A 10,635-nucleotide genomic window follows, 5' to 3' on the forward strand; every position below is an offset into this window, starting at 1 on the left:
ACTCCTACAAACCAAAAATTGTTAAGGTGAGTGACTCCAACAACAGTCCTGCAGGTAGGGTTTGGTTTGCTTCCAATTATTTCTGTATTTAGGCTTCTGCTTATCCAATACAAATGCAGAGAATTTGCTGCAGCTAAATATCAGCTAAATGGGAGACTTTGTAGCTTTGAAAATTGTTAACATGACAATGGTGGGAGGTAAGCAATTTTTCTAGGTCACTGAATTTGACTAGAACAGGTCAGAAATGATGATCAGTAGGCTCTGGATGAAATGATCACCATGTGAGCCATTTCTCAGCGGACAGATTTCAATGGTTTTAGAATTGCCACATCTCCAGCATAAGGTGCAGTGATCAGCTGATCTTGTAGGTTGAGCTCCACTTTTACTTTCAGGAGAACAGAACAGAAGCATACTAACTACAAGGCATGGGAAAACTAGTGAATCCAGCTCTGTCAATGAATACTAAACTCAACAAATTTTCAATTTCAACTCCTGCTAACTCCACAAACTAGAAGCGTGATTTTGTCATTATCACTGCAGTTCTGGCCATGTTTCCTTTTTCCATTCTCTGTCTCATTGGAATCTCCTTTCTGAGGACACCGGGACCCAGGTGAGTCTCAAACACAACCAGTAAAAACTGGGGAAAGGTAAACTAATAGTTCTGTTTAGTAGCTACATGTGGACCTCAGAATTCTTGGAGGAATCTTAAGAACAGTATTTCCTGAATCATACCTGAGTTAAGTTATTGAAACTACTCAGGTGTGAAAAGATTCTTGAACTGGATTCTTAAGAACAGTATTTCCTGAATCATACCTGAATTATGTTATTCAAACTACTCAAGCGTGAAAAGATTCTTGAGCTGGATATTTTAAGAAGACTGTTTAGAGCCAGATTTCTGGCAAATCCAGCTTTGTCCCATTGGAAATATTATAAGAATAACTTTTCCTCTGGGACCAGACAGAAGAACAGTAAGGTGTCGTAGAATTAAATACACTATCTAGTTTACCCACCCATATAGAGAACTACCCATATGTAACATGTGTTTGTAGTGCCAGGTCTTTAATATCTCGCTTGTACTGTAGATTCTGAAAGAAGAAGTATTTTATTTCCTAACTGCAAGTCCTCTAATTAGAACCGTTCACATTATCTACAGGCATGAATAGCTCAGGTGGGTAAAACATCAGATCCTGCTACAAAAATCCCCAAAGTAGAAAACTAAACTTGATGCCACATATCAGTGGAGGTGTAAGATGAGGCACTGGCACAATAAAGTTCTGTACCCTAGATGCTTTAGGATATTTCAGCCACAAAATGCAGCAACAAACAGCTGTGATTGGCCACTTTTTCTGTAACTGGTGAAGAGTTGGCTTTGCTGTGCAGGTCTGCAGGTCCCTTGCTAAATACACTCCAGTCAGGTGTCTGGAAAACCATTAAATACAAATATTTTTTCCTGAACTCACTAACTATGGAGTCTGACCTACTTCACATTCCTGCTATTGTTATTTTCAAGGACATCCACACAATTTAAAATATTCTGGGAAATTAGCTTTTCTTTTGGTAAATAAGGATATGGATTTACTGTTCATACCAGAAGTGATTTTCCTTGTTTATAATATTTTATACACTCATTAAGGAAACAGGCAATTCTTCCTAAGGACACTAATAATATATTACAAGTAGCTAATGGTCTTGTCTACATGTGCATTTATGCGCACCTAAACTTAATGTGCTATTACTTAGAGCTCATTAAGGCAATTTAGGCACGTATCTACATGTGGATGCACTAATATGCATTAAGACACATTAAATTTAGGTGCAAATAGCTAATTGCATTAGTTCAGGTGATGATGCGCTAATGCGCATTAACACAGTGTGTATCCATTGACACACACCGCATTAATGTGCATTAGCAATATATGTGTGCTAATGCAACTTAGCTATTCACGCCTAAATTAGACATATAGGCTTAAATCACCATTTTTCAGGTGCATTAAGGGCGTAGACATGTGCCCTTAATGTGCCTTGAAAATGGCATTTTTAGGTTAAGCCCGCTTAAGAGGCATGATTCAAAGCTCAATAAGCTGACAAAGGCGCAGCTGACAAAAACACAATTCAAACAGTGCTATTTATGGTTCCATGCCTTCCTCAGAGCACTGGGATTGGAAGGGACCTCAGGGAAGGATCACAGTCACTGACCGGCTACACATGTCAATATCAGAGCAGTCACTCGTCCCTCTTCCCCTTCCCTCTCCTTAGTTTCTCTTTAGCAGCAAGCAAGCTCCACTTCAAAACTTGAAACATTTTGAAACTTACAAAACGTTTCAAGTGCCCTTATCTTGTTTTGAAGCTGTTTCATAGCCTTTCATTAGTTGCAATTCGATTTTGCTGTTTTGAGCTCAAAACATGTTGAAACAACATCAAAACGAAACACTCATCAAAATTTTGTACAGCCATAGGTCTGACCACTCATGTAGGTTCCTAGCCAAAATGCAGGACCTTCATCTAACTCAGAAGGTGCACAGCCCCACCAGGGGAGACGCCTTGTTGGACCTGGTGCTGACCACGGGTGATGACCTGGTGAGGGGACTGCGGGTGCTCGACCTTCATCTAACCCAGAAGGTGCACAGCCCCACCAGGGGAGACGCCTTGTTGGACCTGGTGCTGACCACGGGTGATGACCTGGTGAGGGGACTGCGGGTGCTCAACCACCTGGGCAATAGTGACCATCGCCTGCTGGAATTCCCCATCCAGTGCAAGGTGGCAAAGGCCTGCAGCAAGGCAGCAGCCCTAGATTTCAGGAGGGTGGACTTCAATGAGCTAAGGAGAATAGTCAGGGAAGCACTGAGTTCCCGGAGGGGAGGGCAATCAGGCGTCCAAGAAGAGTGGTCGCTTCTTAAGGAGACAATCCTCCAAGCCCAAAGGGAGATAATCCCAACACGGATCAAAGGGAGCAGGAGGGCGCAAAAGCCCCCATGGCTCACCAAAAGCATCCAGGAATGTCTCCTAGCTAAAAGGGAGGCGTATACCCAATGGAAGGGAGGGGCCATCACCAGGGAGGACTATACTGCGGTTGCTTGGGGATGCAGGGGGGGAGTCAGAAAGGCCAAGGTGGAGATGGAACTTGGACTAGCTACCCAGATCAAGGGCAACAAGAAGTCCTTTTTTAAATACATAGGGGGCAAAAAGAAGGTACCGGGTAATGTGGGGCCCCTCCAAGACACACTAGGAAATTTGGTCATCAGACCAGATGACAAAGCTAATTTATTTAATGACTTCTTTGCCTCCATTTTCCTGAGCAGGGACCATATCAGCCCTCAAACTGGGCCCCCCTCAGGCCCCAGGGGAGGCGCACCTAGGCCAAGGGTCAGTGAGGATCTAGTCAGGGATGTATTTAAATCAGCTGGTCTGGATGAACTCCAACCCAGAGTGCTGAGGTCATTGTGGGACCCCTGGCATGGCTTTACGAGCACTAGTGGTGCTCTGGTTTGGTGTCAGAGGACTGGAAGAGGGCCAACGTAGTTCCCATCTTCAAAAAAGGGAGGAAGGAGGACCCGGGAAACTGTAGGCCGGTTAGTCTTACCTCAATCCTGGGTAAGCTTTTTGAGAGAATTATTCTGGCACATGTCCACGAGGGGCCAGCAAGGGAGATTATGCTTAGGGACAACCAACAGGGGTTCATTAGAGACAGGTTCTGTCAGACCAACCTGGTGGCCTTCTATGACCAGGTCACCAAATCCTTAGATGCAGGGGTAGCAGTGGTCATAGTCTTTCTGGACTTTCGGAAGGCCTTTGATACTGTCTCTCACCCCATTCTCATTAAAAAACTGGGGGACTGTGGTGTCAACACCTACACAGTCAAATGGGTCACCAACTGGCTGGAGGGCCGCACCCAGAGAGTAGTGGTAGATGGATCATTTTCAACCTGGAGGGATGTGGGCAGTGGGGTTCCACAGGGCTTGATCCTCAGGCCCACACTGTTGAACATCTTTATCAGTGACTTGGACAAGGGGGTAAAAAGCACCCTGTTCAAATTTGCTGATGACACTAAGATGTGGGGGGATGTGGGAATGCTAGAAGGAAGGCATAGGCTACAATCAGACCTAGACAGGTTACAGGGGTGGGCGGACAAGAATAGGATGGGATTCAACACTAACAAGTGCAAGGTGCTGCACCTGGGGAGGAAGAACCAGCAGCATACCTACAGGCTGGGGAATTCCCTTTTCATCTGTGCAGAGGCAGAAAAAGATCTTGGAGTCACCATTGATGTCAAGATGAACATGGGCCGGCAGTGTGGGGATGCAGTCAGGAAAGCCAACCACACCTTGTCATGCATCCACAGATGCATCTGAAGCAGGTCCAAGGAGGTGATACTCCCCCTCTATGCGGTACTGGTCACACCACAGCTGGAGTACTGCATCCAGTTCTGGGTGCCACACTTCAGGAGGGATGTGGACAACATGGAGAGGGTCCAGAGGAGGGCCACTCGCATGATCAGGGGCAGCAGGGCAGGCCCTACAAGGAGAGGCTACAGGACAAGAGAAGGCTGAGGGGGGATCTAGTGGCCTGTTACAAACTAGTCAGAGGTGACCAGCAGGCATTGGGGAAGTCCCTGTTCCCTCAAGCACTACCAGGAGTGACTAGAAATAACGGTCACAAGCTGGCAGAAGGTAAATTCAGATTAGACATCAGGAGGCGCTACTTCACTGTCAGGGTGGCTAGGATCTGGAACCACCTTCCAAGCAAAGTGGTGCTGGCTCCTACCCTGGGGGTCTTTAAGACAAAGCTAGACCATCACCTTGCTGGGGTTGTTTGACCCCAGTACTTTTTCCTGCCTGGCAGGGGGTCGGACTTAATGTTCTGTTCAGGTCCCTTCCGACTCTACTAACTATGAAACTATGAAATGATAATACAGTTTCACATTTTCAGGTTCTTAAGGTAATTATTAAAAAAATTAATTAAAAGACAGATTTTGATGCTCTACATATAAAAAAATTTATTTTCTTGATGCTGACAACAGTAATAGCTGACTACATCCCCCACCAGATCTATTCTGACTGAATTCTATTTTCTGACCCAATTTTATTCTCAATTCACTGAGTTAAGTGTCTTACTGTTAAACTGGATTGGAGAAGAACGGATCTTAGGAAAAAGATGAAAGTGTTCTTACTAGAATAGGATATAAAATACGTACTAGGATAGTAAATCAGCGTTTTTAAAAAATGAAAGGAAATGGGAACTTTGTACAGGCCTGAGGTCTGTACAGTTTACAAGCTCACTAATGAAACACTGCCAATGAGGAGTGGTTCTTGTGTCATCCCTCCCTTCTAGCATTCAGTTGGGCAAGCAACCAAATACATCTCATGCCTTGGTAGGAAACAAGTCAATCATCTTCAAAATCCAGTTCTTTCCATTAACTTCAATCAGGTGCTTAATTTTGGCAATTGAACTACTCATCTACAATTCAGTCTCTTATTCTGATGAGAGGATAGGGAAACTCCAAGTGGAGTATGCCTGGGAACTGACATACAGGAAAGCTCCCATGTGGAGGACACTAAGATAAATGTTTTTGAAAATGCTAACAGAATGGTTCTCCCACAGCATCTCAGGAAATCGAGGGTATCAGCTGGGGGCCTCAGCTGCGTGTACACCAATGCCAGGAGCATGGGAAACAAGCAGGAGGAGTTAGTCCTCCTGCTCTCTAGTGGGCAATATGACCTGGTAGGGATCACAGAGACCTGGTGGGATTCCTTGCATGAGTGGAGTGTAGACATAGAGGGCTGCACAGAAGGGACCAAGAGGGGTGAACAGGCGGAGAGATAGCTCTCTATATGTGGGAGCAGTACACCTTTCTGGAGGCTGACATTGGCTCCAAAGATAAGCAGCTTGAAACCTTCTGGGTCAAGCTTCAGGGGGGGTGAGGTGAGAGAGACCGAACTGTGGGCAGTTACTACAGGCCACTGAACCAAGGGGAGGAGCTTGATCTGGAGTTCTCCCGAGAACTGACAGATGCCATGCATGAATGGGACTTGGTTGTCATGGGCGACTTCAATTACCTGGACATAGATTGGGAGGAACACTTGGCTAGGTCAGATCAGTCATGTAGCTTCTTAACTGTAATCGAGGAGCTCTTTCTGACCCAGGAAGTGCAAGGGCCAACCAGATGTACCGCTCTCCTAGACTTGGTCTTGGCCAAAGGAGATGATCTGGTGTGTGGCTTGAACATTGAGGGTAGCCTGGGTGACAGCAACCATGAGCTCATCAGGTTCACCACAAGGTTGACAAATCAACTAGCAGGATTGAAGTCCTGGATTCAAAAATGCTGACTTTGACAGGCTCAGGGCATTAGTAGGGGAGGTCATGTGAGACCAGGGATGGAAGGCGAATGGGGTGCACAAAGTGTGGTCGTTTCTCAAGGACATGATCCTTGAAGTACAAAAGAAAACTGTTCCTATGAAGTGGAAAGGTGGCAGAAGGGTTGGCAAGCCCACCTGGCTCAATAGGGACATCATAGTCCTCTTGGAAAAGAAAAAAAAAGGTGTACACACAGTGGAAGCTAGGAACAGTCCTCAAGGGGGACGACACAACAGTGGTCCACACTTGTAGGGAATTGATTAGGAAAGCTAAGGCAGTGACTGAGTTTAAGTTAGCCAAGGGAGTCAAGGACAATAAAAAGTCCTTCTTTAGGTATGTAGGGAGCAGAAGGAAGACAAATGGAAGTGTGGGGCCCCTGCTTAACACCTTGAGACAGTTGGTAACAGATACTCAAGAAAACACTGAACTCCTGAATGCCTACTTTGCTTCGTTATTTCACCAGACCAAGGGGAAAGACAAGTGAGATAAGGATTAGAGGGGCATGGTGAGAATGTTAGCCTTCCCACTGTGGATGTTCAGCTGGTGCAAAACCAACAAAAAAGCTGGACATTTATAAGTCAGCAGGACCAGATGGACTTCACCCAGGAGTGCTGATGGAGTTGGCTGAGGTCATTGCGGAACCCGTGGCAAAACTCTTTCAGAAATCGTGGCACACAGGGGAGATCCCTGAGGATTGGAAGATGGCCAACATTGTGCCCATCTTCAAGAAGGGGAAGAGGGAAGACCCCAACAACTACAGGCCAATCAACCTAAGCTCCATCCCAGGGAAAATCCTGGAAAAAACTCATTAAAGACTCTATGTGCGATATGTTGGTTGAGGGTAAGATTCTGAATGACAGCCAGCATGGCTTCATCGTGGGTTCGTCTTGTCTTACCAATCTCATCTCCTTCTATGAACAGGTGTCTCACCACCTGGACATGGGAGAGAAGGTCAACAATATGTACCTAGACTTCCAAAAGACTTTTGATTTAGTATCGTGATATACTTGTGGAAAAAATGGAAAATTGTGGGCTTAACTTCTCAACAGTTCAGTGGCTGGAAAACTGGCTACATGGTAGGACCCAAAGAGTTCTCATGAACAGATCTGTGTTGTCCTGGTGAGTACTGGCCAGTGGTGTCCCTCAGGGGTCCATGCTTGGACCGGTGCTTTCCAACACCTTTATCAGTGATTTGGATGTGGGGGTTAAAACCTCACTGGCCATGTGGCTCCGCCAAGTAATAGGGGAGCGTGGTCTTGCCAGAAGATAGGTTGCAGATACAGCTGGACTTGGGTAGGCTGTAGAGCTGGGCGGACGGGAACCAGATGAAGTTCAACACTCAGAAGTGTAAGGTGCTCCATCTGGGCAAACAATTCCCAACATACCTACAGGTTCAGTGGCGACAATTTGACTTGCACCACAGCTGAAAGGGACCTAGGGGTAGTGATCAAACATCACATGAACATGAGCCGGCAGGGCAATGCTGTGGCCAGCAGGGCAAACAACACTCTAATTATTGCATTAACCGTTGCATCTCATGGAAAACTAAGTGATACTCCTACTGTACTCCACACTGGTAAGACCACAGCTGGTGTACTGCATCCGGTTCTGGGTGCCACACTTCAACAAGGACATGGAAAAACTTGAGAGGGTCCAGAGCAGAGCCACCTGTATGATCAGGGACTTGCAAGACAAGCCATACGAGGAAAGGCTGAGGGGTCTGGGACTCTTCAGCCTGGAAAAGAGGAGGCCAAGAGGGGACTTGGTAGTGGCTTACCACTACATCAGGGGAGTACATCAAGAACTTGGTGAATAGCTGTTCACCAGGGCACCCCTGGGGAAGACCAGGAGCAATGGATACAAACTCCTGGAAGGCTGCTTCAGACCCATTTCCAGAAAAAACTCCTTCACAGTCAGGGTGTCCAGACTGTGGAATAAAGTGATGGTGCAATCACCTACCTTGGAAATCTTCAAAAGGAGACTGGACAGTCACCTTGTCTTTTCCTGCCTATTGCAGGGGGTCAGGACCCAATAATCGACAAGGTCCCTTCCAGCCCCTAACAATCTATGAATCTGTGATGGGAAAAACAATGTATTATTCCCAAGAAGGGCAGTTTTGTTAATAGCTAGATTTGTTTTCAGTACAAAAATCAGAATAGATTTTTATCTTCCCATTTTATAGTGTGGATACAAAATGTTTAAAATATTATTTAATTAGATAGATTTGGATGCTAAAGAGAGGCCTGTCACAGCACGGGCGCTTTCTCCTCAGCAGTGCAAATACTCCATACCCAATACAAAACCCAATATTTTCATTACCTTCCTTCACAAGCAAAAATCAAAATCCTCCCTTTTCCAGATCTGTAAAGAGCCCCAAATGAGAAGTAGGTTAACCACCTCACTTTTTAAACTAAGTACTACTTTTTCCCAAATACTGACCAGTGGCCACACCTATCCTCTTTGGATCTCTGACATCTGGACCCAGTAGATTAATAAGCATCTACATCTTCTTCTCAGACGTTTAACTCATCCCTATCTGGTTAGGGTCTTTGGTTCTTTGTTCAGGTCCAACATGGCTAGCCAATGGTGTCTCAGCAGCTGGATAGGTAGAATAATTCACCGTAAGGCCAAAAACATTTTTTTCTCTTTCAAGAGTAGGTTATTGGTACTATAAGCAAATAGTAACATTATCTATGACTGCCAGAGGTTTGACAGGGCACTCAAATTAAATACTGATATAGGAAATACTGACTGGCCTATTTAATATTTGAACAATTAAATTTATAGGCCTTAAAGGAATGTTCATGTGGTTGTTTAACTCACTCTAAGATAGCAAGCAAGAGTAGTGAGCCGCTGACCTTCTCTAGGTCTCGGAAAGAAAAGCTTGGTATTTGTCTGGTAGAAAATGAGCAACTCTTTCTCTCTTCGCTTCTGTTTCCCAAAGAGATTATTGAGCTTATGCTTCATGTGTTTCTTACACCATGTAATATGCTTCTTTTCCCCCATTATGGGTGTTTTTTACTACAGAAGTTTTTTTCAAACTATAATACACACATTGCTAGTCATAGGTGATGCTGAAGTGCTGCCATTAGGGGAGGGGAGGGGCACAACTTTGTACCACTGCCACAGTGGGGCAGGCATAACACCACGCTGCTGCTGCTACCACTGCTGCTGCCTGGCATTGGGCCTGGCAGGGCTGCAGGCCCCTGCCCTGTGCCCCACTGTCATTGCAGAAATCTGGGAGGGTACATGCCCTCTAATGCCCCCCTTTCCCCAATGCATTGGTGATGCATAGGGGGTGCATGTGCACCTCCTGAGATTTGCTGAGCATCCCCTGGAAGCACTAGCTGTGAAACCAGAAGTGCTGGCAGAAGACTCCCCCAGACTTGGAAGGCACCAGTCTCCCATGCCCCAACGCATCTCCAATGTTGCTAGTGGTCTGTGTTGCACTTAAGGATGATTTGTATAGAGTTGTCTGGTCACAAGCACTGGTTTTCTCTGTTTTCAGCTGAGAAACAGAATCAAGATAATGAAAGATCAAATTTTAAAAAACTGCGAGAGCAATAAATATTTTTTTCAGAAACAGTTTCTGAATTAATTACAGACACTTACCTCATATTATTATCTTGTGCAAACAAATGCAGTAATTATTTTGGGGTTGGTTGTAGGCATGTTCATCTAAGGACATAGGCAGACAAGGTTCTTAGGGTAGATGCGATCTCTTTTATTAGACCAAGTAAATAGTTAGAAAAATTGTTCTTTGCAAGCCTCCAGGCACAAACACTCTTCTTCAGAATGAAAGGTAGTTATTTTGGGGATCTTAAACAATTGTGTGTGTGTAAGTTAGCTGGTCAATGAGACTGAAAATTTTTTAACTAAAATTTTGTAACTAAAAAGCTATGAAGCAGAGCTTGATCAAGGGGAAAATAAATAATAATTGCATATAACTTGGAGGCTGAAGGAAGGATTACCTCTTCCTTAAGTTAACTCTAATAAGGACAAAAATTGTCCCTTTTTCTTCTAGGAAACTAAATTTACCTTCACCCTTTGTCTGAGTACACTGACATCATAATTATTAGATACATCATTTTTATGGAATGTATCTCACAAGGGCAACATTTTAATGAATTACAGAATTAAATGTTGCCAGGAATTTTTTTTTTCAAATAAATGATCAATTACCATTGAGCACATTCATCAAATTTATTAGCTGACTTCTAGAAACATTTTTCATAAATGACAAATTGAAAGAGGGTACAGTTGTATTTTATTTCTTATTCAATT

This window comes from Crocodylus porosus, unplaced genomic scaffold (assembly GCF_001723895.1).
Source record: "Crocodylus porosus isolate Cpor-Errol unplaced genomic scaffold, CroPor_comp1, whole genome shotgun sequence".
Classification (NCBI taxonomy): domain Eukaryota; kingdom Metazoa; phylum Chordata; order Crocodylia; family Crocodylidae; genus Crocodylus; species Crocodylus porosus.